General features: G+C 37.5%; 1 long non-coding RNA gene across 1 annotated transcript; it reads right to left on the reverse strand.

Moving 5' to 3' along the window:
- Nucleotides 1-300: 300 nt before the first annotated feature.
- On the reverse strand, nucleotides 301-8,643 carry LOC120502388. The gene is made up of 4 exons (XR_005627519.1): nucleotides 8,169-8,643; nucleotides 2,683-2,761; nucleotides 1,227-1,393; nucleotides 301-365 (listed from the first exon to the last, which is right to left on the reverse strand). It is a non-coding gene; the product is annotated as an uncharacterized LOC120502388 (long non-coding RNA).
- Between the last annotated feature and the right edge of the window lie 207 nt (nucleotides 8,644-8,850).

Here is an 8,850-nt window from a genome sequence, read left to right on the forward strand (position 1 = left end):
CTTCAGAAAGAGACAGCAAATTGCTGCCAGCTTATTATGCTCTGATCCATTGGACAGGTTTTGGTAGTTTTATTAACTCTGAGTGGTGTGCAGGAGAAACAACAAATCTCAGGAGGTTCAATAACAAACATTTACTTGCAAACTTTAGAATGTTAAGGTTCTTGGCAAATTTTAAAATGTAGCTGGTTTTGCTAGAAATGTAACAATATGAAAGCATAAAAATAACACTTAAGAAAAGGTGTAAGGTAAAAGAAACAAAGAATAGAAGAAAGGGATATAGTCACCATCCTTGGATCCAGCCATGAGACCTGATTGTTGCAATTTCGATGTTCATTGGGCGGAGTGATGGGTGCAGTCTTCACCTGCTGAGGGTGGAGGAAACATGAAGTCCATTAGGTTAATATACACTCAGGCTAGGTGGCAATGCAAGAGAGTTTTATGCTGGATAAGGTAATCATGGGACATTTTGGGAAACTTTGATAGCTTCTAAGATGTTATAGCTGCCTCTTACGTCTGCATGGTTGAATCAATTATGGCCCATCAGAAGGGATGAATGTCTGCCTGCTTACCTGAGAATGTCCCATTCTCAGGTAAGTGCTTCACTTTTCCAGAGGGGAGTTCTCACACCTGAGCCTCTTATGCAAGGACATTGTAATGATAAAGAGCACCGTCCCACCTCAAAGGATTTGCCTCTTACCTGCCTCTTCCCTTATCTTGTTCAACACTCAGTTTTTATGCTCAAGTGAGGGGTGTCCACCCCCTCTACACCCTGGCAATCCCTTCTAACACAAACCATTCTGTATTTCTAAATACTGGCTCTTTGTAGTAAAGATGGTACCTGGTGAGTGCCCTGCCAAAGTGGGTGGTTGATCAAATCCTTAGCGATGCGTACAGACCAACACTTGGTATTTGCTAAAAGCTACTTTTTGGAGCTGTCTGTGCATCATATGTGTATTTGTTTCTATCTGAACAGTTAACATGAATTATTATAATATAATAATATTGCAAATGTGTGAAATGGTTTCACTCTGTAACGCAGAATGTTAAACGCCTGTCACCTTCTTGACTGGAAGAACATGCTGAGAATTTTCAGAGCTATCACAAGATAATTTTCCAAGCTATCGAGAGACTTGATCCAGAAGTGATTAAGGTGTTACTTTGGGGATGTGCTGTAATTATTCCAGTGTAGGGCACCATCCCTTTTACAGTGTGTTGCTGTACCTCACCTTCTTCTGCAGAATTAATTCTTTCTGTTTCATGGATGAATGTTAAAATGGGTCCATTATGAAGAAATGCTGAGATGAATGAAGCTGCAGAGCCTTCATTTTTCAGTCACAAATTGACTTTTAATCTGACTTCCTAAGTGCCTGGGTGGTCTTGACGATTTGCATGCCTAAGAAAAAAAATGCTTATGTCTACAGACAGGATGAATTTACATTCTTGTTCTTCCTTGCTCTTTTTAGATATATGGCATTGAGCATCATAAGCCAAGCATGTGTATTTCTGATGTCACTGTAGCATCATTTACAGCACTGAAGCCAGAGTAATCTCAGTGTGTATACTATTTGCTGCTTTCCTCACAGACCTCAATTATTTATATTTCAGAGATTCAAACTGGTTTCCAAATTGCAATTTTGTTTTTCAAACAACTGAGGAGGCCAAAACAAGCTTTGAGATTCACCATTAGATATGGTATCCCCTCTATCACTTTTAAGCAGCTGCTAGGACAAGACTCTTATTTCGAGGGAGAACATCCAAGCAGTGGTGAGTCAAGATAGATTTGTTGGACACGTATCTAGAAATTAAAAAAGAAATGTTTCAGGTTGTTTGTATTAAAACTGTTATAATACTGATCATATTTAGGATGATACAGATACATGCTTCCTTTTGCCTTTGAACAGTTAGTAAGGGATTAATGCTAATACATGTTTAACTCTGCAATTGTAATTGGCCCATTTCCAGCTATCTTCTTTTCTAAAAGCTTTATTTATTTATGAGAGAATAGCAAAGCTGGCAACAATACAGAAATTTTTACATGCTTTCAGAAACATGAATATTCAAGTGTGATCTGTGTGAGCCCTGGCATCAGCAATTGTACCCAGATGTGTGTTTATCCTTCCCTGGGAGTGTGTAGCAGAACAAGGTGTAGGGATGTTTACATGGACACCTGCAATGGCTTCATTTTCCACTGTTTTGACACAAAGTCCCAAATGCCCCTGGTAATTTGGAGAGGTAACAATTAATTCTGCTCCATATGGCTTCATCCCAGGAATAATCTCAAAAGTAACTTACAAACACTGTATGAGAAGCAATTTTGGAAAAGTCTGGGAAAGTGCCTTGATGAATGAGATTTGTATAATATGTAAAGGGACAAGCACTGTAACACTTTTTGTGGCAGTAGGCAAGGAGGGATTTTCTACTGTCTAAACTTTGAAAAGATATAATCACCTCCTAAAAAAGATAAATAGTTCTTGTACCTTTAATTGGCTTAAATACAAAGGATTTATTGAACTATTAATCTCTTTTTTGTCCGAAAGGAATTTTATTCCTGTATTAAGATTTTATTTTCTTTCCTATAGCTTAAGTTATCTAGCTATTGAACTTGCAGTTTGGTTTTCAGCAGTGAACTGAGTCTCACTCAGAGTGAAGTCTTTAAAAAGGTAAAGACCTGTATGGCCTCACCTGAGAAAACTTCCACTAAGATGTCTCTCAAACATTCATTGTACTTTATTGTCATTCTTCCAGGCTACACGTGTTGCAACTGTAAGAGATAAATGTTTTCCCAATGATGTAAAATTTTAGTTCTATTTTGATTTCTCAATCATATTACTAGGTTTTTGGTGGAGTTACAATAAAAAAATACCACATTCCTTTGCCTCAGGAGTAATTTTAGTGGTGATTGCTTAGGTTGATATTAATGTGTTGGGTGTTAGCTGCTCTGTTCAAATATTCACAATGCTGTTTAGCAAATATAAAAGAATTCAAGATCTTCTGGAAGAAGGTAGACACTTACTTCCTGTAACAGTGCAGTTAAATGCTACCTTGAATTTCTACAGGAAAGTGAGGAAGGAAAAAGATGAAGGAAAGAAAAGAGACAGACTTGGGAATGTTTGTATTTAATGTTTGGTAAAATAAACAACAATAACAACAACGAAAACAAAAATACAAGAAAATTAAATATGCACAGTCTTGACACTGAATAGTGTTTTAGTCTGTCAGAAATTTAACCAGATCCCAAAACTACCCAGGCAAAAATCAATCTAAACATAACTCCAAATGCACTAGCACTACGTATTTTAAAGTAAAAAGGTCTGTCCTTCTCACCATTCTCATTCCCTTGGAGGAAATTTCTTGTATATTTGTTATTCCGCTGACATTTTCACTTACTTGTGAGGAGAGATGAATGTCTTTGTTTCATCACAGTAGTGTTTGGAAGAAGGGTGCTTGTAGGTGGAGTAATTTTAATCATGGAAGAGAATCACTAGTCATGCATAACAACTCTGATTCAATGTAAGCAATTTATTTTCATCAAAAAACTTAGTTTTTTCAGATGTGATTTTTCACTGTAGCTAAGTGGTTTGGTTGTGACAGGAGCTGCCCCTATTCTGTACATACAGTTTATCCAGGGAAAAAGCAAAAGATATTCCATCTGGACATGACCTGTAGGAGAAGATAAGCATGGCACTGAGCCACACAACAGCCATGCAATAAGTGAAGCTCCTCTTTCTTATTCTTATGAGTGCTGTGATGTAAGAGAGTCCCTGTCAGATACTACTATACAAGCAAGCAGTCCTAGACCAAACTGGAGCAGAACCTCACTAATCAAAGGAAGAGAGACCAGAAGAAAATGTCTAGAGGGTCAGAAACAGGAATTTGTGCTTATTGGTTTGGTTGAAGATAGTCTATTTAAAGATATATCTTGTAGTTTTATAGAAAGTGACATTATCCAATTTCAGGTATGCAGAAACTATGGTAAAATATCTGTGAGGTGTTGTGTAAAGATATGACTTCCTTAGGAGAAAAACTGCCCTTACTTCCAATAAAAATAAGGATGATTTATCAGCTGTATTTGTGCAAGAAATCAGGTTTCCCCTGTGTCTAGGGCTTTTTAAAAGGAAGGGAAGAAGAAATATTGTCTTTATGGGTAATGATTCTAGTTGCCTTTTTAGTGTACATGTGTTACTGTGCTAAAAGCTCACACAAAGATGTGTCCAGAAGCTGCCAATTTGAAGGTGCCTGGGGGGAAACTGGAGAGTGCTTAGTTTTCACAAAAGACCAAAGAAGCTTAGTCTCCAGCACTCGTATGCCTGCATGTCAAACACATACTTTTTTTGTTTCCCACCCTAGGCAATATGTGGTAATGAAGATGCCCTGGTATTTATTACTAATAGCAAAGAACCTGCAAATGGACACATTAATCTTGCTGTGACTAACATCCACTTCTGCAGAGATGCCCAGACTAGCTCTGAAGGAGGGTGGTCATCCTCCTGGCTCAGGGCTCAACAGTGGCCCAGTGCTGTCCCTGCCCTTCAGGACATCTCTGCATGTCACATGCAGAGGATCTGCTCTAGGCTCCATGCAGGCATGTCTGGATCTGCACCGGGACCCCAGCCAGCAGCAGCATCCCACTTTGAGCACACTTTGAAACGTGAAAGTGCACTATCTACCCTAGCCCTGTTGCTGTATGTCAGACACAGAGAGTGTGTCTCTTTGCTTCTGGCACTTAATCTGTAGTATATGTAGTGTAAATTTTAGCTTAATTGTAATTAGTAGCAACTCCAGCATGGCGTCTGGTGGGCAAAAAGATGTCAAGTGAGAGGTGCTGAGGTTCAGATGCCTTGTTATGTCCCCAAACTGGGACAAAAAGTTCTCTGCTCACAAAACAAAATATTTATTTGTAAAATAGTATTGAAATGACTGTCTTTGACTTTACTATTTGCATCTATTACACAATATATTGTGGAAAAATGGAAGCTGTTATGCTGGCATTTGCATAAAATTTTCTGCCTTCTTCAAACTGAAGCATGTCTGTAGTCCCCTGAGACTCTGAGTAATCACACATTCTTGTGGAATATCTAGTTAAGTGATGCTTCAATAGCATTCACAGATAAAATAACATTCTCAGAAAATCTTCTGCCATGGCTAATCATACATATCTCCTGTTGATTAAGGACTACTTGGCTTCAAGGCTTTTTTTGGGTTTAATACAGTTTCAGAAACATACACAAAAGACCTCAAGCCCATGATTTGTTGCTTAGAAGCATTTCATGCCAGCAAGCCATCCCATGACTTTTCTCTTGCAAGACTATAATTTTTTTCTCTTTTGAACTCTCTTTTTTTTTCTCTTTTTTCTCTTTTGAGTCTCAGAGCAGGTTGGAGGTAGGATGCTTCTGATATAAGCCAAGGCTTTCAGGAAAAGCTAAAAGTTATTTTAACTGAACTTCATGACAGATACTTCAAAATGACAGAACTTTCAGTGCATGTTCTGTACTTCAGGACATACAAGGTGGTTACTCTGAGTCCACAAAAAAAAAGGAATTATACAGAATTCAGCTTTTTCAGTATTGGATGATCACTAATCTCTTGCAAATCCAAAGCAAATCCACAGAAATTATTTGAGCTATGCAGAAATAACTGAAGGGGGTAAAAAGAAGACAATTACACTGTTTATTTAAACTGACACCTGATGCAAATTTGAAATTTTTAATTAAAAGAAAGTGCTGCAGGTACTTTATCCTGAGAATCTTATCACACCTTATTGTTTGACACAAAGCCCTGGAAACCCAGTCAAAAGTGTTGAAACCATTTAGGCTAAAAAGTGGGAAAAGTGAATACCAGATTTGCAATAATTTCAACCCAAGATCTGTCGCTATTCTGCTGACATGGAGGAAAGTGGCTGCTCCAAGAGGAAGTGATACCTCTTGCAGTCAGAAGAGGTTGTTGACAGCAATCCTGGCAAGAGCATAAATTTGGTTTTTTCTGCATCTAGCTTATTTTAGGAGATGGTGGCATTTTGGAGGTGAATCCCCATGCTGTGAAAAAATGTGATCCTACTTGCAGTATGAGGGGAGTTGGACACATCTGAATTTCTGGCATCAGCCCAGGCTCTCCCAGAAGGTCTATTCTGAGTTCCCTGTGCAATGAAGTAAGAGCTGTGTATATGTCAGTGTATTAAAGGTTCTGCATGCTGTGAAACACAGTTAAGGAAGTTTCTCACAGGCTCCCCTTGCTTTTATATTTGGAGATCCAACAATATTGCAATGGCACTAAAATCTGGTAAGAAGCATGGATTTGATTTCAACTGACAAGTAGTATTGGTTTAAGCTAAATTTACCTCTGTTTAAAGCATAATTTAACAGATTGCTGTTCACTCTTGTTACTTCAGTGATGCAGCACTGAAGAATGCCAATTCAAAGATCAGGAGATGCTTAATTAGAAACACTTACTGAAATTTAAAACACTTCCAAGCAGTTAAAGGATGACTGCTCAGATGCTGTAGTAGAGATCACAAGTAATGAAGTAGAGGGAATTCTCTCACACACTGGCATTATTGATAGCATGGACATTTTCTGCATGCTGAACTGATAATAATTCATTACAAGCTCACACATTTCAAGACTGTCTCTTTGTATCTCAGTATTGATTAAGAAGTGTTCACCAAAAAATCAAAATGTTTTTCCAAAATAATTTTTTCATTGAATAGAAGCTTAATTGATGAACATATTTTAGAATATGTTTATTCCCTATCAAAAAGCCTACAGTTTCAAATGAGAAAAAACACATTGTGTGAATTCATTCCAAATATAAAATGAATAAATAAATATAGATAAACTGTAATAAATATTTCTGGACATTTCTATTTTATTTACTTTCATCCCTTCAGCCCTTGAAGTGAAAAACTGGAATATCAGCACTGGGCACTGGAAGACATCATGCAGAAATAGAAATGCCTGAAGAGGAAAATTCATCATGTTTTTACTTGTTGCAAAACAACTTCAAGTAGGTAAATTCTGACACTTTAGGATCCATCTTTATCTGAAGAAGTCTCCTGTTTCTGTCAACAGGGATGTCACTTGGCACCATGAGTTCAGGAGATAGATTCTTATCTACCAGAAAACACATATTTGACCTGACAAGCAAAGACTTAATTTTATCACAGTAATGTTGATTTTTGTTAGGGTTTTTTTGTTGTTTTGTTTTGTTTTAGTTGTTGTTTTTTGTTTGTTTGTGTGGGGGGTTTTTTGTTTGTTTGTGTGTGGGGGGGTTTTTTGTTTTTGTTTTAAGAGTAATCTAAGGTCATTGAGGAGCATTTACTTGGCGGGGGGGAAATCTGCCACAAAATCAGAATTCTATTTATAACATTTATGTTGGCATTCCACTGAACATCTTCCTCAATATTACTTGGTTGTCACTTGAGAATGGGAATAATAGGCTGTACTGGTATATATGTTAGTCAGCCTGCAGAAAAGCTCAGATTTCAACTATGTCCTTTGATGATCCTTGAGGATCTGAACAAACCAGCCAAAACTTAATTTTCTAGTAATTAAATGGCATTTTTGTTTAGTCTGCATCAGTCAATAACACAATGTTTCTAATGGTCAGTGCTGTCTGCCTCTGGCTTCTTACACATCTAAAACTCAAATGCCAAAGCCACTCTTACAATAGGGCAAACTGAGTGAATTATTTGCATTAAGGACCAATCCACGTTATTAATCTCTGTTGCAGTGTGCAGTTAAGATCAATGAAGATTAAATCCTGATGATATTACCCATGTCAACTACAGTAATTTAAGATTTATTTACTCCTGAAACTTGACTAATCTTTTGAAAAGTTCAGATATCAGAGACATAATCTGATTTTAAAGCCATTAGCAGGATGCCAGATGTAATATCTCACTACATACCTCACACATAACACCATTTTCCCTAACAATGTCATAAGAGGGTACAATTAGGATTAAAAATGTAGCCTCCACAACACAAAATACCAAAAAAATAAAGTTTAGTATTTTACAAACGTGTTATTAGTGAAGAAAATCAAGCTTTTAAAATTGAAATTACTGTGTTAATTCACAGCAGAATCACATCCAGAAATAGTTTCTTGTGATAGATAAGTGGATTTAAATTTCTTGCAAACACTACTTATTATTCTTTATATATCTTTCTCACCTGGAGTCTTCCAGAAATATTCAATTACAGCATCAGAGAGAGCAAAGTAAGGTATGCTCACTTCCATCTGGATTCCAGCCAGTATGACCAGCTAGGTCCATCTTTAGGTTTCCATACACCAGCAAGCAGAGTATCTGCACCACACACCTCTTCCACAGGGGTAACACAAAAGGAATTCATGCAGAGAGCTCCATCAACAGTGAGATGTCAGCCCATCTGGAAAGTTGTTTACAGGCCATGTAAAAGGGGGACAGAGAAGAGGATTGACTCATGGCAGCCAGATTCATAAACAATGACCCAAATATCATTGTTTCAGAAGGAACAGTGCAAGAACTAGGCTCCCTCCCATGAATTTGCACAGCCAGTATTTATGCTGCAGATAACCCCAGCTGACCTTTCTAGCATTCAAATAATAATAGCTTTGCTGAGATGAACCAGTACTGAACAACTTTTCCAGTGTGTCAGGCAAAACAAACTCTTGGCTCACACTATCTCTGCTGTCTTTCATGATCTTACATAAGTGCAACATATAAACAGGAATCTATTGCAAAGAAATGCCATGCTGCTCTTGTTCTAATTCCACTGCCTCCCTTTTCCACTACATCTGAACAACATCTTGTGTTAACACTCCAGGTGGGGGATGAGAAAAGCAATTAACTTTATAATTTTAGTGCCATAGCAT

The sequence above is a fragment of the Passer montanus genome, unplaced genomic scaffold (assembly GCF_014805655.1).
Source record: "Passer montanus isolate IOZ18808 unplaced genomic scaffold, ASM1480565v1 scaffold22, whole genome shotgun sequence".
In the NCBI taxonomy this organism is placed as follows: domain Eukaryota; kingdom Metazoa; phylum Chordata; class Aves; order Passeriformes; family Passeridae; genus Passer; species Passer montanus.